At 39.6% G+C, this 25259-nt stretch overlaps 1 non-coding gene across 1 annotated transcript; it reads left to right on the forward strand.

Moving 5' to 3' along the window:
- Positions 1-13977: 13977 nt before the first annotated feature.
- Positions 13978-14084, forward strand: LOC141625104 (small nucleolar RNA R71). The gene has a single exon (XR_012534900.1). It is a non-coding gene; the product is annotated as a small nucleolar RNA R71 (small nucleolar RNA).
- Positions 14085-25259: the final 11175 nt, after the last annotated feature.

Raw genomic sequence — 25259 nt, forward strand, 5'->3', positions numbered from 1 at the left:
ATGAAGATAGAAGGAGCATTGGTTAAACCAAAGGGCATCACCTTAAACTCAAAGTGTCCATACCTTGTGCTAAAGGCGGTCTTAGGGATATCGGACTCACGAACGGGAATTTGATGATAACCGGATCTCAAATCAATCTTGGAAAAAGTAGAAGCACCCTTGAGTTGATCGAACAAATCTTCAATTCTTGGTAGAGGATACTTGTTCTTGATGGTAACACGGTTAAGCTCGCGGTAGTCAATGCAAAGTCTCATGGATCCATCTTTCTTCTTCACAAAGAGAACGGGAGCACCCCAAGGTGAGGCACTAGGTCTAATGAATCCTTTCTCAATCATCTCATCAAGTTGCTTTCTCAACTCCTTCAACTCGGTCGGCGCCATACGGTACGGGGCTTTAGCAATCGGGCCGGTTCCGGGTACAAGGTCGATAGAGAACTCAACATCACGCTCGGGAGGAATTCCGGGCAACTCTTCGGGAAAGACATCGGCGAACTCACAAACCACGGGCACTTCTTCGATCTTTGGTAAGGGAGGAGAGGTAGAAGTCACCACACATAGAAAGATTTGGTAACCTTTCCACTTCATGCTCATCAACTTCAAAGCGGAAATCAATTTCACACCTTCTTGGGAACGAACTCTTTTATAGGATACGCGGGTTCCTAGCGGACTCTTGAGGCAAATCTTTTGGTCTCGATACTCGAATCTTGCATCATACTTTGACAACCAATCCATACCCAAAATTACATCGAATTCCTCAAGGGGGAAACGAAGTAGGTTAGCGGGAAACAAGGTTTCCGAAATAGAAATAGGAATGTCGGAGAAAGAAAGGGAACAAGAGAACATTTCTCCGGAAGGTAAGGATATAGAAGTTTCCTCACTAGGAATTGGTTCAAGAGCTAGTTTTTCCGAGAACTTGGAAGATATAAAAGATAAAGATGCGCCGGTATCAAATAAAATGAGGCAAGGTTGATCAAAAATTGAGAACATACCCGTAATGATATCGGGATGAGCGGCGGCTTCGGCTCGACTCATGACAAAGATAGTTCCTCTTGGCCTAGCATTTGAAGTAGGAGCATTCTTCTTCTCGGGGCAATCGGCAACACGATGTCCGGGTTTCTTACAATGGAAGCAAGTCAAGGGCTTGCCATAGCATCCAACTCCGGGGTGTAGAGCTTGTCTACAATGGTAGCACTTACGGTCCTTCTCAAGTTCATTAGTTGATGTGGGAGCTTGTCCTCTAGGTTCTTGAACTCTTGGTCCTTGTCCTCCATGGTCTTGTATCCTTGGCACAAACCTCCTCTTGTTGGCATAGTTTGGAGTAGAAGGCACAAATGGTCTCTTGCCATGAAAGTTAGAACGGTAAGAATGAGAAGAGGAGTGGGGCTTGGCTTCTTCTTCAATGGCCTTCAAAGAGCTTTCGGCCCAAATGGCATCATCATAGACTTCCACAAAGGTAGTTGAATTTCTTCTCACCATGCTTTCCACTTTAGGATTCAACTTGTTCTTATAGAAGTAGACACGATCCTCTTCATCTTTCACGAACTTGGAGGCATAATGAGCAAGTTCATTAAACTTGTCGGTGTAGGCTTGAATTGATAGCTTCCCTTGCTTGAAGTCCATGAACTCTTTCAATCTTTGTTGTTTGAGCTCCTTAGGGTAGAAGCGAGTCTCCACAAGTGACTTGAAGCGGTTCCAATCGAAGTTGGGGTCTTGAGTAGCGGTAGGACCGGTCAAAGTCCACCACCTATCGGCTTCCTTCACAAGAAAGTGAGAGGCTAATCTCACATTGTCCTCCTCTCGGGCATCAAAGAGAGAGAAGTTCTTCTCCATATCACGAAACCACTCCGAGAGAGCAACGGGATCCACTTCACCACCATAGGTCCTAGCCTTGTTCCTTGCTAGTTGACTTGCAATCCAAGCATAGCTTCCTTGACGGTTAGCCGGGTGCGGGGGAGCGGGTTGAGCATTTTGTTGATTAGCAAGCACTTGCGTGAGGGCTTGCATGATAGCATTTTCCACATCGGTTGATCGTACCATCTTTTCGCACAAGAGTAAACAAGTTAGAACCTATCACAAAACATACACAAAAAGGCTACCAACTTAGGTCCTTAATTCTACCCATCTCTCATTCATTATCCAAGGTCAATTTGAAAATTTAAGTTGGGGTACACGTGTGTGCGTCGGGAGCAATATATGCTTTGATACCAACTGTGACACCCCTCGTTGAGGCAACAAAATATAACTAGTAAATCGTGGCGGAAACACGAGATTTTTAAAACTTGTAAAGCTTCTAGTGAAGTCCAACGCGAGGTATCACCAACACGATAGATAAGTTTAGATAGTTAAAGTTAAGTTTACAACACAAGTCTAAATATTGGGGAAAAGATATCCCACGAATGAACATGTGTCTAAAAATTGGTGAGTCTATTAAAGTGATAGCTAATTAAGGTCCAAGGTAAGAACTCGCTAGCTCACACGGTCTTCCCCACTTAAGCTTGATCACCAACCTGTCATTCATAATAAATATGAAAGCCACAGTCAGTGGGGAGTAACTCAGGGTTCTCCCAGCCACAATATGTCAAAACACAAGTAATTAAGAATTTAATTAAACAAACAAGCATAAGAATAAATACTTACGGTAACAAGAGAATCATGATTAGTATACAAAATGCAATAAGAGTAGTTATGCATGAATGAGAGAAGAATAATTAGGTCAGACGGTCACATATTAACTCGACTCAAATATAAGACAAAATTACAAAGTATGGACTCAAACAAGACAACCCTCTAGACTCCAACCTCTTGGTAGGACGACGATCATAATACGGTCCTAGTCTAAACCTGGCCAGACTCTCGGGATGGACGACACCCGATTCGACAAATGATACCAAATCGTATCCAAGACTCGAAATATGGTACACCTAACCGTGCCCGAAAGTCGAGTAACCTCAAGCGGAACCTTGTCACCTAACCGTGACCCCCGGTCCGAAGAGGCGGAAGGAAAAATAGCCCAATCCGGAAACATGGCACCTAACCGTAACCAATGGTCCGAAAGGGTAAATAAGGAATGTCAAGTCGTCACACAATGTAAATCGTCACACTTGGGTCCAAAAGAGAACAACAATAATTCGCATTATCATAACATAAACAAATCCTAAATTGACCATTTACCAATCATAAGAAGGATGCATAATTAAATAAATGATTAATAGAAGTTATAAGTGAAGAGAAACCATAAGAGAACTCCCAGTAGGTTGGGGACCAAACCCGCACCATTTATGAGCATTGGAACAAAGAGTAAGAAGCCTATGAAGTAAATCGTGCAACATAACGTATAAAAACACTTAACTTAACCAAGTAGATGGTCACTTGATAAGAAAACAACCTTAAAATGAATGTTGTCCACAATGAGTCAAGCTCAAACTTTACAAACATTTAAAATGTCACTTTCCAGAAATTCTGTCAAGGATGAGCTTCGGCTCATTTGCACCAGAATTTAAATAACACCATTATAATGAAGAAATTCAACCAACACACCACCAATTTTACCCAAAGTTACTTCAACATCATTGTTGGACACATAATCAACCTCCAAGTATCAATTATACAATTAAAAACAAGAATCCACAACATACAACATTCATAAATTACTCCATGTTCATGAATAAGACTTAATAAGGTAAACTCAACATAAAGATTCCATCTTTTTCACTCAAAAGCTTAGATCTCAACATACCCACATACTAAATCACCATTTAAGACATATTTCAAAACAACCATACTACCAACTTCATCATTTATAATATTAATCCAATAAATAATCTCATGACATAATTAAACATGTCAACTAAGCATGATTAAGACGGATTTTTCTCTAATTAACATATGTAAACAACCCATTTAATCCAATTGAACAAACATGTGACAAAAGACTAGAAATTAGTCAAACAACCATAAGACGGTTTCAAAAACCAATTCATCCAACAATGAACATGTGAAACATGTAAAGATTCATACTTTAACAAACACAAGAATAAACCACAACATATAAACACATTAAATTGACATAATATCGAGTAACCCATCACCGTTACCTTTTTGCACTTCAATCTTCTATTGAGTCGTCAATGATGTAGCTATCCTCCTCCGGGTTGTCCAGATTCTCCCCTAAACACAAAAATCAAGATATTAAGTCAAGAACCCATGTTCTTGTAAGATGAAAATTTCGAAATAGAGGAAAAGATGACAACTTTCTTACTTAGAAAGAAGGGGAACGAGACAAGAAAGAGAACGGAGTGATAAGGAGCGAAATTGGTGAAAGATTGAGTGAGATATGATGATTTTTAGGGCTAAGTGGAGATGGTTCAACAATGGAGTGTGTTTGTTGGGAATTTTCAGAAATTAGGAGTGAGGAGGATGAAGTTGTGAGGGCTTAGTTGGGGTTTTGTGTAGAGAAAAGAGAAGGAAAAGGCCCATGAGTCATGATAAGCCCAATAACTCAAAATGAGTCTGTTTCTACTAGAATTTTCGTCCCAAGTCTACTATAACTCGAGTCGGAGAATAATATTATTAAAATCTACACTATTATCACCGTTACACGGCTAAGACAATATTTTATGAAAATAAGCTTTAAATAATAATTATTTAATAAAAATTACTTAAAAGTTCATTTAAAATATAAGAAAGGCGCGGGGTGTTACATTGTCACCCCGCGTTGGCAGTTGACAGTCCTGCTAGATATCCTTTCAAAGTACCATAGACACCAGGATTCAGAGTGATGTACCTAGAGAAGTCTGAAAATAGAAAAATCTACTAAAATGGTGTGAAGTATCTGTCGCCATCTCATTGGGTACCAGAGAAATTGTGGTCCCAGGACGCTGCCAGACCACACCATCTAGCAGTAATTTAAAATTTAAAATAGTTAGAGATACCAGAAATAGGATTGAAATTGGCAGTATGCCTACTACCGGATTTTTATTTTAATTTCGAAATGTTTTAGCTCTTCATAGTACATCATTCTGAAGGCTAAAGTTTACTTATTATTAAAAGTAATATCTCTTCAGGTGAAGTATGTTCCATGGGCGTTGTATGATTTGACCGTCCATGGTCATCATTCTGTATGCACCCTGGCCAACAACTCCTTCTACCTGGTATGGTCCTTCCCATTTATAGGCGAATTTGCCTGCTTTTCGATTCTTACTGTTTTGAAACACCCCTCGGAGAACCAGGTATCCTACCTCCAGGAGCCTGACTTTCACATTCTTGTTGTAACTCCTGGCCACTGACTGCTTGTAGGCAGCCAGACGTATTTTTGCGCTTGCTTGCAGCTCGTCTACTATGTCCAAGCTTCTGACCATCTCTGCATTGTTTAGTTCTCCTGTCATACTTCCATACCTGTGAGTAGGAACTAGGACTTTTGATGGAATGACTGCTTCCGCGCCAAACACCAAGCTGAAGGGTGATTGACCTATTGCTACTTTTGGTGTCGTTCTGTCTAACCATAACACAAGTGGCAATTCATCTACCCACTTTCCTCCTAACTCCTGTAACCTCCTTCTTAGATTATCCATGATGATTTTGTTGCTGGATGGTCGGGACTAAATCTTTTTGGTAACTTGTCGTTAGGAGCACCTAGACCAAAACACAATTTATTACTTCACAAACAATTCTACAATTAGTAAAGAGGCAAGTAAAGGTCGGATCCCAAGGGACGGGAATTGAGATGAGATTTCTATTGAAACTAGTGGTGTCTTAGGGGTGTCACAATTTGGGTTGATGTAGAAGGTCACTAAACTAAATAGCAATGAAAATAAACAAGCAAGATGAACTAAAAGGGTTGGAAACAATTGATAAAAAGCACTAGAGTATCATGGGTTCATAGGGGAATCATGGGAATTGATCATACAAACATGTTCTCAAATTATAAGCAAGCAATTATTGTTGTGATGGATTGAGTTGGGTTATATCTTACAATCCTAGTAAAGTTTGGGTCCCGGAGCCGAATCGATTAGATTGTACAACACCTATAAGTCGACTTAGTCTTCCCTACTCAACAACATGCGTGGTCTAATGAGACTCGAGTTGGTTTATGTCTTACAAGTCTCATTGAAAATATAGGTGATGGGTAAAAAATGCAAGGATTCATAGGCTGACATTTCATCAAACATAATATGTGCATGAGTTGAGATCAAAACAAGCAAGCAAATAAACCATGAAAGCATATTAATTTAAGCATGAATCGTTCCCCATGTTGGTTTCCCCTAATTACCCATTAACCCTAGCTAGGTCACTACTCACTCATTATCATGTTGATCATGCTAGCAAGGTTGTCAATCATACCAACAAAGTAAAACATGATGAATAAATGAAAGTAATTAACAATAATTAAAAAGGGATCAAGAGAATTATACCTACTAATGATTCCAATAACAAAGCAAAGAATAAAAGAAGTACTTGATGCTTGATTGAGAGGTTGTCAATCTCCCAATAATAACCCAAATAATCTTCAATTACCCAAAATAAAGGGTGAACAAAAGAGAGATTAAGGAAATAAAACTTGTATTAAAACTTGATTAATTGTTGATTACAAAACTAAAGAGAGATTTGATTGATATTAACTACTCTAAGAATTGATAAGAAGAACATACTCTTCTAATTAGACTAATGGGGTATTTATAGAGGAAATTAGGTGGATGCATTAGGGTTAACTAAGGGCTAAACTAGTAATTACACTTTTGAGATTTGAGCAGGGAAACGCCGGTATTTTTCGAAGGATGGGCGTCTTTCATTGAAGCTTGAAGAAACGAAATCTTGCTGTCTTGGAATCCGTGCGTCTTAGGCACGGGACGGCCGGATTCAACAGTGTCTGCCCGGGCGTCTTCAAGGGAATCCGGGCGTCTTCTGGGCTTGCTGCCCGGGCGTCTTTGGGAGAAGATGGCCGGATTGTGGAGGCGGAGGACGGGCGTCTTCCAGTCAATCCGCACGGATTGCTGGACAACTTCACTTCTTTCTTTTTTTCTTCCTTTCCTTCATAAAATCCTTGGGGATTTCCTCGAGGATGCAAGGATCCTTTCGCGTCATTGCCCATCTACTATAGTATGTACAAAGGCCTTCTAATCTTGTCTCTCCTTGATGCTTGGTCATTGAATTCAATCAATTTAGTCTCATTTTACCATGAAAATGCAAGGTTTGCACTCCTTTCCTACCAAGGACACAAAACCTAAAAGAATATGCAAAACAAAGAACTAAAGACAATAAATGACCCAAATATGCACTAAAAAGCATGGGAACATGGCTAATTCGGGGACTAAATATGCGCTAATTATGGTCACATCAAATATCCACAAACCGAACCTTTGCTCGTCCCGAGTAAAGAGGTGACAAAGACTAGGACCATTATTTAAACTAACCTAATAACATAGCCGACATGAGACAATTAGCGGGTCTCACTCCGCCCCTTCAACTCACAACAAGACAACCATGAGGTAGGATGCCTTCTTGCAAGGCAAGGTGGGTCTTGCCAAAATGGCGACACATCCAAACATTAAGCACACAAAATCAAATAATGGATGCATCTACAAAAGGAATAGCCACTTCCTCAACAAGTGGCGGAGGCAACTAAAAGAGAACAAATTTAAGAGCATATAATCCGTCACAAATACTAGTTCAACAAATTACTAAGGCTAAGAGGATGACACTAAATCACCTCCAAATGGTGTTAAACTAGACTACTTTCGTCCTCAATTTCCAAATGCTTTCGTCAAGAGCGATCGGATGGTGTGGAATGATGATCCCCATGATGCTAGTAGCATATGACATGACAAGTCTCGAGTTCTCTACAAAAGTAAAGGTCATGGATCGTCCCAAGCTCGACAAAGTGGCTTGACAAAAAGGCTTTTTGGGAATGAAATGCTCAAATCTTTATAAACAAGGGTGGATATGACTAGTATTCAAAATTTGACCTCATTCAACTTTCATATTTCAAAAATTAGAGATGGGGTTTGTCCCTTCTGTGTTAATGTCCTTTGCTTTCGCCAATCGCTTATTAGGCAACCGGTTAACCTCTAGACAATAGCTTTTCGAGGTGATAGTCACTGTGTCTCTGGGCGGTCGAATTCACAACCGTGTGGGGGCCCAATTCAATGGATCCCTCTCCAAAGCACATCGAAGTGGTACGCCTCCATCAAAACAACTAAAATTCTCAATATTTCAACATTTCATAACATTTGAGGTTTACTTGGCAATAAAACATTTCCACATACAAAATCTTTGAAATGAGCACTTCAAGCTTATTAATAGAAAGTATTTTTGGGTTGCCATACCACAAGGTCAATCAAGGTCACCTAGACAAGTTAACCAAGTCCACATCGCATCACGGGGTTGGAATAGGTGACTCACATGCAAAGCCTTCACTAGGCTTTGGGTCATGGGTCAAAAAGACACTAGTATGACACTATCTAGGGTGTTTTACTACCATTCTAGTAGGCGAAGTCTTAAGTTGAAAAAGTATTTGTAATGGCTTAGTTGCTCTTGTCAAAGTTCCCAATTAGGCACTTTTCAAAATATTTCATCTAAATGCAACTATATGCCATGATGCAACTATTATATACATCCTAATGCAAGTGATTTTACCAACTAATATGACATATAAACTAAATGCAAGTCCTAAGTTCACATTGTTATACCACATCAATCAAAATAAAGCCACATAGTCATTAACATAAAGAGGAAAAAGGAGATTGGAAAGATCATACCATGCGGTCTTCATGATCCTCATGTCTCGGATGTGGCATAGTCGATCAATGTGAACAAGGATAGAACAAACACAATATATACAATAATATATACATGACTACACTACAAAGGAAATGAACTTGTTTTTTGGTTTTTCAATTTTCAAATTTTTATGGTCTTTCGAAATTTTTCAATTTTTTTGGATTTTTGAATAAAAGTTAAGTTAGAATTCCCCATCCCCACACTAATATGGGCATTGTCCTCAATGGCAAAAATGATGGGAAATTATGCAAACATGATGCATGATTTCTACACTAAATGCAAGCTACACTAATCTACACTACATGATGCATGGTTTTTGTTTATGACGGAGAGCATAATTTAGATTACCTCCCGTTGTGTATGCATGTACTTCCCCAAACCAAGCTAGACATTATTGCTAATGTCCTAAGGTTGGGTGTAGTTCATGCACACACTATGCAATGCATGAAACTAATTTTGTCATTTTGGATTTTCAAAATTTGGGAACAATAAAATGAGAACACCTTAATGGGGCTGAGGTGTTAGTCCTCTATGGTGCTAGGACTACTCCCAACAATGATCAAGATTAATAAAATACAACAAAGAGAGAAATAGACAAACCTTAAGAGGGTAGGAGCCTCCAAAGCTTGCTAATCTTCCATCATATCATCACTATCATCATCTTCCTCACTAGAAGTGGACTCATCACCACTTTCTTCATCACTTTCTTGTTCACCTTGCTCATCATCCTCTTCTCCTTCTTCACTAGCTTCTTCATCAATGTTATCATCAACCGCATCACCGACAACCTCATCGTCACCCGAAAACTCACCCCTAGATGCACTCGGAAAGAAGACTTCCCTATCCGCCCAACTAGGCAAAGGACATGAAGGATCAAGTAGTCCTTGCCTAGCTAAGTGAAGGAGGGGTGGATATTGGGCTAAGTAAGCATCTTTCCGATCCTTGAAGGCTTGCTTGTGCATCTCTTGCATAAGAAGAGTCACATAATCTTTGCTTGCCACAACACCTTCGGGCTTGAACTCTTGGTACTTGAAAGGATAGGGTGGTGTGACAATGGAAGAGGAGGGCATTTCAATTTCACCCTTTTGTTGTCGGATAATGTATTCGGCCTCTTTTGAAAGGGGAAGGAGATAGTTGGTCCGGTGGACACTTAAACGACAAATCTTCGAAGGCAAAGTAAAAGATCTAGCCTCACTAGTGAGCCATCCATACTTGGTGTCAAGAGGGTTATGAGAGACCCACTTGTATTTGTTCATCATGGTATCAATATCAATGAGATGACCACCCTTCTTCGCCACATACTTGTTATCTTTGTTGAAGTTCGGATCAAAGTATTTAGCTAAGATAGTGACTAGACCTCCATTAACAATAACGGTAGTGCCTTGCTTCCCACAATCAATGTTTAGCCATCTATCCAACAAGAGCCTTAGAGAGTTGAAAGGCTTGGTGAATTCCCTTCCCATGTTCATGGCCGACTCAAGAAGAACAAAATCGAGTTTGGTGAAATGGTTGGTGTCTTTTCTTGCAATGATGGTGTTTCCTATAACCTTGTGCCACACTCTAATGCCCGGATGGTGGACTAATAGAGCACGACTAGCATGAAAGCTCTCGAATTTCCTTCCGGAAATCGTCTCCCAAAGAGGGTCGGGGTCATACTTGCCAACATTCTTAAAATAACTCGGTGAATCGTTAAGACCCAAAGCTTTACTCATTTCCTCAAAGGAGATGCGCCTACTAATATTAGCTAGGCGAAACTCGATGCTTTCCATAGTCTCAACCTTGTTAACTTTCAAAGAACTCAAAAATTCTAAGGTAAGGGAGGGGTATGTCAATTCTTTTGATTCAAACAATTTCTCCAACCCCATGGCTTTAAAGAAGGCTCTAGTTTGCTCAAGGACACCCAACTTATCTAAGGCATCTTCACAAATAAACTGGGTGGATATAAATGATTTACTAGCAAACTTGGCAAAAGTGTCCCTATGGGATTTGGAAATGAAAATTACCTCCGGATAATTCGAAAGTTGAGCAATTTCCGGAGTAGAAGATGTTGTTGCTTCCATGGGAGGTTGTTCTTGTTGCATTTCCAAGTTTGGACTAGCTACCACCATAGCCAATGCTTTCTTTGCTTGAAGACTCTTTTGTCTTGAAGAGAGTGCCTTTGCCTTTGGTGCCTTTGCCTTTGTTGCTCCCTTAGTCCTTGCCATTGATGAATAAACCAAGAAAAAGAGTGAAAATCTTCAATTTCTAGTGCACCCAAATCTATTTAAAGATGAAAGGCTTTGCCTTTATGGATTCAAAAATCGACTCAAAGGTTGAAGATTTTGTGCTTGGTTTTGATTTTTGTTGAAAGAGGAGTGATTGATTTGTTGCTAGAAGGATGTTTTGATTTGATTTTGGTGAATGTTGTTGAGGAATCTTGTTTTTGTGATGGAGAGGATGAGGGTTTTGGAGATATGGGGTTTATGGGTAGTGTTTTGAATGAAGAAATGAAGAAATGAATGTGGGGGGGTTTTATAATAAACCCAAAAAAATTGAAATGCAGGGGGAAGACGGGCGGATTTCCTTCGGGACGTCCGGATTCTGCCTGTTCTGGGTTTCAGAATTCTCGTCTAAAGACGGGCGGATTTGAACAAAGACGGGCGGATTTGAAAATGCGGGACGGGCGTCTTTCTGAGAAGACGGGCGTCTTTCTGAGAAGACGGGCGGATTCCTGAAGACGGGCGGATTCTCCTGAAACCGCTCGGATTCAACCCCTTTTACCCGGATTCAGTTCCATCCGTGTACCTTGCATATCCCTTGTCATTTTTCCATTCTTCAAAGTCTCGTGCTCTTAATTGTGGGGGCACTACTAAGGCATGAATAGCCTAGGCAATTGATATCCCCACACTAAGCTAAAGCACTACACATCAATTGAAATTATTAGTCCCTCCCTTACTTCTCTCAACATGATAATTATCTTGATCAAAGTATAAAAATCCAAAGATGACAAAAATGCAAATTAAGAATTGAAATGCGAGTTAGGGAGTTAGAAATATTTACAAATGGTGGTTTAGGGAGGACTCCACCAAACTCTCATTCTTGATGAGATGTCAAGGGGGCATGTCCAAGGTGTTGTTGATGTTGCTCAAAACCTTGAAAAAGTAATCAAAAGCTTGTTCATTGTCATGATAAAGTTCTTCAATAGACCTTGGCCCTTGTTGTCGGTCTTGATCAATGGCATTACCAATGTAGGGATTGAAAATCCCTTCAAATTCGTTGTCCCAAAGACCACAAACTTCATTAAGTTGATCATTAAAAATCTCTTGATTTGATGGAGACAACTCTCCCGTTTTCTTTTCTTGGCCAATAAGGCCATCTTCTTCATTGCTTGACTTTGGTGAGCTTTGCAAGATCTCTTTGTCACAATTCACTTGCTCTTTGAATGGAGCATCTTCAATTTTCTTCTTCCATTGGAGTTCCGACTTCTTCCTATCATCCTTCCGGCTATAATGATCAATCATGAAACATGGTTCATGTAAACGGGGAGCTCTCATGGTCTTGTCAAGATTGAAAGTTATACTCTCATCTCCCACTTCTAGAGTGAGCTCTCCATGTTTCACATCAATCACCGCACCCGCGGTGTGTAAGAAAGGTCTTCCTAGAATGATTGGAATGTTGGAATCTTCTTCCATATCAACAATGACAAAGTCCACCGGGATGAAAAACTTCCCAATTCGTACGGGAACATCTTCTCATATCCCTAATGGTGTCTTCGTTGATATATCGGCCATTTGGAGTGTGATATTGGTGCATTTAAGCTCTCCCATCCCCAACCTTTTACTCACCGAGTACGGCATAACACTCACACTAGCCCCTAGATCACATAACGCTTTGTTGATCGTGGTGTCGCCAATGGTACACGGTATTGAGAAGCTTCCCGGATCCTTGAGTTTTGGAGGTGAACTCCCTTGAAGTATTGCACTACTCACCTTAGTGAAGGCGATAGTCTCAAGCTTCCGGATCAACTTCTTCTTCGTGAGGATGTCTTTCATGTATTTCGCATAGGCCGGCACGTGATTGATTAATTCCGTGACAGGAATTGAGACTTCCAAATTCTTCACAATTTCCGAAACTTTCCAAGTTGGTCATCAAATTTGGGCTTGGCTTGACGACTTGGAAAAGGAAGTCTAATCACAATGGGCTCCTTCTCCTTGACCTTGTCTTCATTTTTCTTTGAAATTTCTTCTTTTGATGATTCTCCATCCTTGGAGTTTTGCACAATTTCTTCCTTATCACTAGCTTCCATAACCTCATCCTCAACTTGCTTCTTCGGTGCTTCATACCTTGTACCACTTCTCAAGTGAATGGCACTACCGTTTCATGTCTTGGGGGATTACTTTGAGGTGGTAATTGCCCCTTTTGTCTTTGTGAGCTTGAAGATGCTAGTTGAGTCAATTGGGTTTCCAACATCTTGGTGTGAGCTAGGATGTTGTTGATGGTGGTTTCCTTTGCTTGACTATCTTTTTGCATTTGAGTGAAAAATTCTTGTTGATTCTTTTGCATTTGGAGGACCGCTTTTTGAACATCAAAACCTTGGTCATTTTGGTGATTGTATGGATTTTGATTTTGGTAACCTTGGCTTTAGTTGTAAAAGGGTCTTTGATTTTGGTTTCTCATGGGAGGTGGGGTGTATGTTGTTTGAGGGTTTTGAACATTTCGGCTTTTGTATGAGAGATTTGGATGGAATTTGGTGTTCTCATTGTAATAGTTGGAATAAGGGGTACCACTCTTGTATGCTTGGAAAACATTCACTTATTCATTTGTTCCCCTACATTCACTTTGGTCATGTCCCAAAGTTCCACAATTCTCACATATCCCACTTGGGATTGATGAAGATGCCGTCATGGCATTAACATGATGCTTTGGTGATTTTGAGGCTTCTTCAAGTCTAGCCATAGCTTTTTCAAACTTCAAATTGATTGTATCAATGTGAGCACTAAGTTGAGCACCCAATTGAGTAACGGAGTCCACTTCATGCTTTCCTCCTCTAGTAGCCTTGCGAGGTCTACTATATTGTGAGTTATGGACCGCTATTTTCTCAATTTTGTTCCAAGTTTGATTGTCATCAACTTCGGTGAACATTCCATTCGATCCCATGTTGAGAATGTTTCTTGAATCTTCATATAGACCGTTCCAAAATTGTTGTACTAAGAACCACTCGCTAAGTCCATGATGAGGACATGAGCGACAAATTCCCTTGAACCGCTCCCAAGCTTCATACAAATATTCTTCATCCCTTTGCTTAAAACCCGTAATTTGAGCTCTTAGCATGTTAGTCTTTTCCGGTGGGTAGAATTTTTTGTAGAAAGCTAGAGCCAACTTCTTCCAAGAATCAATTCCGAGAGTGGCCTTATCAAGGCCCTTCAACCATTGTTTCGCGGTGCCAATTAGAGAAAAAGGAAATAAGACCCATCGAATTTGGTCTTGAGTTACACCGGTTTGAGAAATCGCATCACAATAGTCAGAAAAGGTTTCCATATGAGAATGAGGGTCTTCACTAGGCATCCCCCCAAATTGGCTCCTTTCGACTAATTGGATAAAGGCGGATTTGGCAATAAAATTTCCGGTCAAATGTTGTGGTGTGGGAGTACCATTGGGTAGGTTCTCCTCGGTGGGTACGGAATGTGATGAAAACATAGGCATTGTGGGTTGATTTTGTGTTGTATTTTTTGTTGGGTTCTCCTCACCTTCTCTTGCAAAAGGGTTGATGAACTCAATAGTTGGTTGTATATCTACAACCTCACTAATACCTCTCAAATTTCTCCTAGCAAGTCTTCTATTGGTTGTCAAAGTTCTTTCAATTTCACGATCAAAAGGTAACAAATTACCTTGTGACCTTCTAGACATGTAAAATATCAGACAACTCGAAAACAATTAGAACAAACCTTGAGGATTTTTACTTCCTCAAGGCAAAGAAAGATACAACTAATAACAATATAAGAAAATCTAAATCAAGATAACACCGTCCCCGGCAACAGCGCCATTTTTGGTCGGGACTAAATCTTTTCGGTAACTTGTCGTTAGGAGCACCTAGACCAAAACACAATTTATAACTTCACAAACAACTCTACAATTAGTAAAGAGGCAAGTAAAGGTCGGATCCCAAGGGACGGGAATTGAGATGAGATATGTATTGAAACTAGTGGTGTCTTAGGGGTGTCACAATTTGGGTTGATGTAGAAGGTCACTAAACTAAATAGCAATGAAAATAAACAAGCAAGATGAACTAAAAGGGTTGTAAACAATTAATAAAAAGCACTAGGATATCATGGGGTCATAGGGGAATCATGGGAATTGATCATACAAACATGTTCTCAAATTATAAGCAAGCAATTATTGTTGTGATGGATTGAGTTGGGTTATATCTTACAATCCTAGGAAAGTTTGGGTCCCGGAGCCGAATCGATTAGATTGTACAACACCTACAAGTCGACTTAGTCTTCCCTACTCAACAACATGCATGGTCTAATGAGACTCGAGTTGGTTTATGTCTTACAAGTCTCATTGAAAATATAGGTGATGGGTAAAAAATACAAGGATTCATAGGCTCACATTTCATCAAACATAATATGTGCATGAGTTGAGATCAAAACAAGCAAGCAAATAAACCATGAAAGCATATTAATTTAAGCATGAATCGTTCCCCATGTTGGTTTCCCCTAATTACCCATTAACCCTAGCTAGGTCACTACTCACTCATTATCATGTTGATCATGCTAGCAAGGTTGTCAATCATACCAACAAAGTAAAACATGATGAATAAATGAAAGTAATTAACAATTATTAAAAAGGGATTAAGAAAATTATACCTACTAATGATTCCAATAACAAAGCAAAGAATAAAAGAAGTACTTGATGCTTGATTGAGAGGTTGTCAATCTCCCAATAATAACCCAAATAATCTTCAATTACCGAAAATAAAGGATGAACAAAAGAGAGATTAAGGAAATAAAACTTGTATTAAAACTTGATTAATTGTTGATTACAAAACTAAAGAGAGATTTGATTGATATTAACTACTCTAAGAATTGATAAGAAGAACATACTCTTCTAATTAGACTAATGGGGTATTTATAGTGGAAATTAGGTGGATGCATTAGGGTTAACTAAGGGCTAAACTAGTAATTACACTTTTGAGATTTGAGCAGGGAAACGCCGGTGTTTTTCGAAGGATGGGCGTCTTTCATTGAAGCTTAAAGAAACGAAATCTTGCTGTCTTAGAATCCGTGCGTCTTAGGCACGGGACGGCCGGATTCAGCAGTGTCTGCCTGGGCGTCTTCAAGGGAATCCGGGCGTCTTCTGGGCTTGCTGCCCAGGCGTCTTTGGGAGAAGACGGCCGGATTGTGGAGGTGGAGGACGGGCGTCTTCCAGTCAATCCGCACGGATTGCTTTCGGGATGCCTTCACTTCTTTCTTCTTTTCTTCCTTTCCTTCATAAAATCCTTGGGGATTTCCTCGGGGATGCAAGGATCCTTTCGCGTCATTGTCCATCTACTATAGTATGTACAAAGGCCTTCTAATATTGTCTCTCCTTGATGCTTGGTCATTGAACTCAATCAATTTAGTCTCATTTTGCCATGAAAATGCAAGGTTTGCACTCCTTTCCTACCAAGGACACAAAACCTCAAAGAATATGCAAAACAAAGAACTAAATACAATAAATGACCCAAATATGCACTAAAAAGCATGGGAACAAGGCTAATTCGGGGACTAAATATGCGCTAATTATGGTCACATCACTGGACTCAGCTTGCCCGTTGGACTTTGGAGTCCTGGGTGCTGACTTTTTTAGGGTGATGTTCCACCTGGCATAGTATCCCTCGGTGTCGTTAGAAATGAATTGTGAGCCATTGTCACATATGATTTCTGATGGGATACCAAACCTGCAAATGATGTTTCGTTTTATAAACGAAATTACTTGTTTGTCCTTTATTTCTGTGAATGCTTCTCCCTCTATCCATTTGGAGAAGTAATCCATCATTGCCAGCATCCAGGTTCTGTTTCCTGTGGCTCGTGGCAGAGGTCCTACTATGTCCATGCCCCATGCCATGAATGGCCAGAGAGAAATGATAGGATGCAAGGGTTCTGCTGGCTGATGGATCATTGGTGCTGAGCGCTGGCAGGCGTCACATTTACGTGCGTATTCTACTGCATCTGCCTTCATTGTAGGCCAGTAGTATCCCTGCCTGAGGGCTTTATTTGCCAGACTCCTGCCCCCTGCATGGTTTCCATATTCGCCACTGTAGAGAGCATGTAACACAGTCTGTGCTTCTCCCTTGTCCAGGCACCGTAACTAGGGTCCTGCCAGTGATTTTCTGAATAATGTATCGTCAATAAGTATGAACCTAGAGGCCTTCACTCTGAAAGCCCTTACTTCCTTCTTGTCATCTGGTAGCTTGCTATGACGCAGCCAGTCTAGGTAAGGTGTACGCCAATCCCAGTCACCTGTCTGCTCAGCTGTTTGGTCAGGCGACTGATCGGTTGGTCAAGGGTCCTCATCTACCTGTGCAGCTGCCTGGACTCCTTCTCCGCTCTGTGGATCCTCCAGTTCTCCCTTATCTAGATCATCCGCCCTTTAGATAGAGGGCTCCAGCATGTGTGCTATTGGAATGCTGGAGAGTTCTGTCGGTTTAAATGTTGCCCCCAGAGTTGCTAAGGCATCTGCTTCCACGTTCTGGTCTCTTGGGATCTGTTTAAGCTTGCAAGTTTCGAATTTTTGTTTTAACTCCTTTGCTATTTTTAAGTATGCAATCATCTTTGAATCTCTGGCTATAAACTCGTCATTCACGTGATTAACTATTAGCAGAGAGTCACTGGATATGCGCAGGTGCCTAACTCCTAAATCCAGAGCTAGCTTCATTCCTAGTATCAAGGCCTCGTACTCTGTTTCATTGTTGGTTGCCTTGAATTCATATCTTACTGCTTGGGCTATCAGGTTTCCCTGTGGTGATCGCAGGATTAATCCCACACCTGCCCCCCTTTGGTTAGAGGCTCCGTCAATGTGCATCTGCCAAACCTCTATCTCCTTGCTCCCCTCTAAGGTGAGGATTTCCTCATCTGCCAGATTCTGGATGGCTGGGCTAAAGTCTGACACGAAATCGGCCAGTGCTTGTGATTTGATTGTTTTTCTAGGGTCATACTGTATATCGTACCCACTGAGGTGTACGGACCATTTTGACATTCTGCCTGATAGTTCAGGCTTCCTCATGATAGATTTTAGCGGGTAGTTGGTCACAACATGTATGGTGTGGGACTCAAAATAGGGGCGCAGTTTGCGAGATGCTACTACCAGTGCTAATACTAACTTTTCAAGAGATGTGTACTGGTCTCTGGCAGCGAGAGACTTGCTTACGTAGTACATCAAGCTTCGCTCTTTTTCCGCTCTCCGACTGAAACAGCGCTCACTACCACCTCCGTGACGGCGGGTATATGAATAGTGGTTCTCCGGCTCGGCCGACAAAGAAATGGCGGGTCTGCCGAGGTAGTGTTTCAGCTCTTTGAAGGCTCGCTCGTGATCCGCAGTCCATTCAAACTTCTGACTTTTTCTTAGTACGTCGTAAAACAGCCTGCACTTATCTGAAGATCTTGAGATGAACCTGCTCAGGGCCGCTACCTTTCCAGCTAGTCTTTGAACATCTTTAGGCTTCTTAGGGGACTCTAGTTTTAAGACGGCTTTGATCTGCTCGATGCTGGCCTCTATCCCTCTTTGAGTTACAATATAGCCTAAGAATTTGCCAGAAGATACTCCAAAGGTGCATTTAGATGGATTTAGCTTCATTTTGTATTCCCCGAGGGTCTTTGAATGTTTCGCCAGTGCCGCATGTGATCTTTGGCTTTTTCTGACTTCACCACCATGTCATCAATATACACCTCCATAGTTCTTCATATCTGCTCTTTGAACATGCGGTTAACCAGCCTTTGATATGTGGAGCCTGCGTTCTTTAGGCTGAATGGCATGACGTTGTAGCAATATATTCCTCTTTCGGACATGAATGCCGTCTTCTCTTGATCTGCAGGATCCATCTTAATCTGATTGTATCCACTCCATGCGTCCAGGAATGTTAACATCTCATGTCCAGCTGTCGCATCTACCATTGCGTCAATATGAGGTAGCGGGAAGGGATCTTTAAGGCATGCCTTGTTGAGATCGGTGAAGTCCACACATACTCTCCACTTTCCATTCTTCTTAGGCACCACCACTACGTTAGATAGCTATTCTAGATATTTTACTTCTCTTATTTTCTTTTCTGCCAGCAGACTATCTACCTCTTGGTTGATCACCTTGTTTCTTTCCGCTGCAAACTTTCTTCTTCTCTGCTGGATGGGTTTACACTTTGGGTCCACACAAAGCTTATGCGTTATGATGGACGGATCTATTCCTATCATGTCATCGTGTGACCATGCAAAACAATCCATGTTATCCTGTAAGAACTTGATTAGTTGCTGTCTCAAGCTTCCTGTGCATCCTGCTCCAATGAGCACAGTTCTTTCTGGGTGCAGCTTGTCCAGGTTGATTTGATCCAGCTCTTCTGCTGGGGGTTTGGTGTATTCGTCCTGGACAGGCTGCGTCTGTAATTGCTATGCGGGAGGGCTGGCAGTACACTTAAGTACCTTGTTATAGCAGCCTCTAGCTTCCTCCTGATCTCCTCTTATTGTCTCTACTCCCCATGGTGTGGGGAACTTTATGCACTGGTGATATGTTGAGGGGACTGCTTTCATCTGGTGTAGCCACGGTCTTCCCAGGATGACATTGTAGGTGGAGGGTGTTGGAGCTGTTGTCCTCCACAAATTAGTGTGATAACATTTGTAAATCTCTTACAGGTTCACAAGGGTATACTTCGTATATTTAATCAGTTGATTAACGTTTACCTAATAACGGTTGGCTTGCTAGAAAGTTTGACGTTATTATCATCCAGATGGCGGTGATCAACTGGTCCCTAAAGGTCACACCTATAGGACGTATTTGAGAAATGTGGTTATAGAAATATAATTACATTGATGCCCAAAATGACTAATAAGTTAGTCAATGTGTTGATGAGATAATTATTTAAAGAAAATTAAATAATATTAAGTTGAGACGAATTAAACTGTCAATTCGTAAATTAAATATAATAAGTTATATTTAAATTTAATATATATATATATAAGGTTAGTTTGGACGAATTAATCTGTTAATTCGTATTTAAATATAATCAGTTGTATTTAATATCAACAAGTTGAATGTGTCATAGTGGTAATAGTGAGGGTACACATACCAAGAGGTCATGGGTTCGATCCTCACTAGATGACAATTTAACACACTTTATATATTTTGGAAAGACCAAAAATAAGGAAAAATACTCCTTATTTTCGGTTCAGTTGGCCGAAATTAGGGAGGTTCCATTTTCCTAATTAATTTGGTAATTCGGTCTATATAAGAGAAAGGTAGAGAATTATTTCTAACCTAATTCTTTTTCTGACCTAGCCTCCTCTTTCTCATCACAAAAACAGAAAGACAGTGAAATTTTACAGAAAATTTTAGATTGATTTCTAGCATAATCAAAGGGTATATCTTAGATCGTCTTGGGTGCAACTAATAGGCGAATATCAATTTTGATATTGTTCTTAGGCCAATTTTGCAAGGACCCGAGGTTAATTCTAAATCTTTTTACTTATGCTTATGTATTTTATTTTATGACCATAGATCATCTTTATCATATCGTTATAATCCTTCATGTTAAAGGGAAGTATACAGATTATTTCCCACAAGTGGTATCAGAGCAATAGGCTACGATTTTAATTTTGATGATTTTCATAAAATTTGTATGTAAACTATAACCTAATTTTCGAGAAAAAAAATTAGGGTTTCGTTTTTTTTTTTTCGGCTAAAAAAAAAAATAAAAAATAAAAAAAAATTTGGCCGAGTTTTTTATCTTTCGGCCTGTTTTTTTCTTCTTTCGTTTTTCCTTTTGTTTGATGATTTATATCCAATTTCTTTAGATCATATCATTGTTTTAATCGGTTAAAATTATCATATGAGAATTGGTAGATTTTGATTTAATGCAGATGAAGTTAAAATAAATATAGTATCATCATGTCATTGATACAAGAACTTGTTTTTGCTATATAGTTTTAGCATATAAGATTAATCATGATTGTTAATTCATTTGCTAAACCATGTTCTATTAGCAACTATAACCTTTGTTCTTCATCAATTTTTGTATTAGGGCTTTTTGCCGCAAAAGGAAAATAATTTTGACGGCTCAATTTTTTTTAGGTATGCCGTAAAAAAAAAAACGTTTTTAGGTTATTTTTTTTTCTCTATTACCGAATCAGAAAAAAAAAAGAAAAGAAGGAAAGTTTTTTTTCCGAAAAAAATTATGGAAGTTTTTTTTCCTTAATTGCCGAATAAAAAAAAAAGGGGAAGGGGCTGTTTTTTTTATGATCAGCCGTGTAGTAGCAGTTAAATATAATAAAAAAAATTGTTTATTTTTTCAGCCGAACCAATTTTAATTGGTTTTTATTTATTTTTTTTTTTTGGCCAATTAGTTATTGTGAATCGGTTCACAATTTAAAGATACCGAGTTATTTTAAAGCGGTTTAAAATTTTGACGGATAGAATTCATATTACAAGTTTAATATGGATTGAAATGAAATTAATGTGATTAAATTACGGAATTGTCACTTAATTTAATTTAAATAGGTGGTTTGGATAAATTAATCAACATAATTAATGTATTGTATTATGTATGTTTAATTTATTTTAGTTGATGCTTTTAATTATGTTGAATGAATCGAATGAATGAATTTTATTTACGTATTTAATTTTGCAATCGGTTGTAATTTGTAATACTTAGTGTGGCCTTAGTCAATTATGTTTTCGTAATGAAGGAAACATGATTTTTATGTAATTATGGGATCTCGAATCTCCTTTATTTTAGTTTTGCGTTTTGAAATTAGAATGTAATTAATAGGTCAATTATGTAATTTTATTTATTGTAATTTCAAAGAAGACTAAAGATGAAGATTCAAGCTCACTCCCGCTACATGGATCAAGATGGAACATCAAGACAAGCTTCTCGGGTCCAAGGATGGATTCCAAACTTGTATTTATTGTTCATTTTGATAGGATAGGCCACACTAGGACTTTTACTGTTTTTTTTTTACGTTTTTCATTTTATTGCTTTTCATTCACTTGCTAGTAATTGCATCATATTCCGCCTAAAACCAAACCACCTACTACTAAAATGCATGAAAATTGACTCATATAGTTGTATGTTAGTTTTCATGGACATGCAGATGTCACAGTCTTTAAGCCATCACCTTAGTTTAAATCATTCTCGCATGCTAGATTATAGTTCACTTAAAATGAATTAAAAAATTGATGGGATCTTCCTCTAAAACGGAAATTGAGATTAGTCTTTATAAGGGCAACCATCTATGAATCCCTTCTTCGTCGGTAGGCCTAATATGACCCCTTCTACGTTGGGTAAGTAGTTGTGTTGACTTAGTTTACCTCAACATCATAGTCCGAAGAGTTTCTCGTGATTATGATGGACTAAAGATAGTATTTCTGAGTAAATTTATCGACCAAGAATTCTAACGGTAGAATTAGCTAAAAGGTTAACTTATCAATTTACAGAGAATTGAGTCTTGGGGTCATTTATATAATTCTTGAGGGAGGTCAATTGTATAAATGTTTTGAGTCTTCGCGTTATGACATTAGTTCATTAGACTTAAAATAAAACGATGCACATGCTTATTATTTTATTCTTCTTTCGCAGTGTAGAACACGCTTATTATCAATAATACTGTTACAACAAATGGCTGGAAATAACGCAATCCCAATGCCTAGTGCCACACTAGATCGTTCGTCCTGGCTTAAAATGTTCATGGACCAAATGAATCAGTCCACTCGACTGAAGAATGATGGGTCCAATTTTGCGGACTGGGAGGCGGCACTACGGAATGCTGCCACTGCTGACGGTAAGCTCAGGTATTTAACTGAGCCAATACCGGTCAACCCAGGCCCAAATGCAGGAGTCAACAAATCACTCGCTTATAGTGATTTCGAGAAGAATGATGTTTTACTTCTAGAAAGTAATGAACCCGCAACCTATAAAGGTGCTATGGCCTGTTCCGACTCAAAGCTATAGCTCGAAGCCATGCAATCCGAGATGGACTCCATGTATGAGAATAACGTATGGGATCTAGTTGATTTACCTAATAAGGTAAAACCTCTACAGTGCAAATGGCTTTACAAAATAAAGCGTTCTGTAGACGCGCAACCAGATATCTATAAGGCACGACTTTTGGCAAAAGATTTCACTCAAGTACAAGGATTGCATTATGATGAGATTTTTGCACCTATAGTCATGCTACGTTCCATTCGGATAATCTTAGCGATTGCCGCATTTCATGATTATGAGATTTGGCAAATGGATGTGAAAACCGCCTTCTTAAATGGTTATTTGGAGGAAGAGTTGTACATGGTGCAACCCGAAGGTTTCATAGATCCTAAACATCCTAAGAAAGTACGCAAGCTTAAGCGTTCCATTTATGGACTTAAGCAAGCTTCTCGGAGTTGGAATCATCGTTTCGACCAAGTGATAAAAGAGTATGGTTTCACTCGATCGTTCGAAGAACCATGCTTATATATCAATTCGAGTGGGAGCAAGATTGTATTCTTGATATTGTATGTCGATGACATACTCTTGATTGGGAATGACATTCCTCTCCTTTCTTCGGTTAAAGAATGGTTGAAGAACCATTTCCAGATGAAAGATCTGGGTGAGGCACAGCGTATTTTGGGAATCCGTATCTACCGAGATAGATCACGACGGACGTTATCACTTAGTCAGGAGTCTTATCTAGATAAGGTTCTTGAGAGGTTCAGCATGACCAACTCCAAGAAGGGGAACCTTCCTATGACGACTGGGATGCAGTTGAGCAAGTCTCAGTCACCCACGACGCCTGAAGGTATTGAGCGCATGAGTCGTGTTCCTTATGCTTCTGCAATAGGATCGATCATGTATGCCATGATATGCACACGTCCAGACGTGGCATATACATTGAGTATGACGAGTCGGTACCAAAAGACTCCGGGTGAAACACACTGGATAACAGTCAAAAATATCCTCAAGTACCTACGGAGGACTAAGGATTGGGTATTGACTTATGGAGGCGATACTAAGCTATGCGCAACCGGTTACGCAGATGCTAGCTTCCAAACGGATCGAGACGATTCAAAATCTCAGTCCGGATTCGTCTTCACTCTTAATGGTGCTGCGGTCAGCTGGAAGAGTTCCAAACAGAGTGTTGTAGCAGATTCTACTACTGAATTCGAGTACTATGCCGCTTCGGAGGCAGCAAAGGAAGCAATATGGATGCGCCAATTCTTACAAGGGCTTTCGGTAGTTCATAGTTCGAATGACCCGATCACCATCTATTGTGACAATAGAGGTGCCATCTTCCAGGCTAAGGAGCCAAAGTCTAGCAACAAATCTAGACATGTACTACGGAAGGCTCACCTGATCCGTGATTACGTGGAGCAAGAAGAGATAGTGATTGACAAGATTGCGATGGATGATAACATCGCAGATCCTCTCACCAAACCGTTGAATTATGATAAGCATGTAGGGCATGTTAATTCCATGGGAATTAAACATGTTCCTAAGTTGTAGTACTTGATTATGGATTTGATACATTATCTTTTTCATATATTATTTATAACTTCATCTTTTTATATATATAAAATTTTGTTTTTCATGTGGATTGTACTGACAACATTGAACGCCACAAAGTGAATTGAATTACATTATATTTGTTTTTGTCCGTAATTGCCAATGTGAGCTGATAACTCCGGATATTATATTGTGCAGTCGATTGATGGTGGGTTCAACGAGCCATAAGTTAAACGGTTGACTAATCGATCACAGATACGAGATTATGACGATACCTCGTAGGACAATTTTTATTTGTGACAACGTAATGGAGTCCTAAATGTTCTATAACATTCGGTGCCAAGTCGTGGATAGGACATCTATTGTGTACCTAGATTCGATTCTTTTGACTATCAACTGTCTCTTGAGATTAAGGCAGTTTTTGGGTGACTTTGGTTTCTTTCTCACGGTCTCACCGAATCGGGGCTAAGTAGATTTTTTCTGGGTCATTTCATACTGTGCTTACATCTGCAAGATTTGAGTTGAGGAAAATATCCATCCCTTATCAGGTATAGTTATTTCTCAGGGCTACTCGAGGAGTTGTAACTAAAATGCATGGCCATGCTCGAATGTTGATTCGTTTATCAGTTAAGTTACTCTCTAGTCGGGAAAACCACTCTTGATAATGATCGCTTGTAAAATACGACCTTTGTGAATTCGGATTTGTAAATTGTTTTACATTGAGTGGGAGAAATTTTAAAGGATATGAGAATCGGTTATCGCACATACACTTGTGAGGACAAGTG

Source organism: Silene latifolia, chromosome X, assembly GCF_048544455.1.
Source record: "Silene latifolia isolate original U9 population chromosome X, ASM4854445v1, whole genome shotgun sequence".
In the NCBI taxonomy this organism is placed as follows: Eukaryota; Viridiplantae; Streptophyta; class Magnoliopsida; order Caryophyllales; family Caryophyllaceae; genus Silene; species Silene latifolia.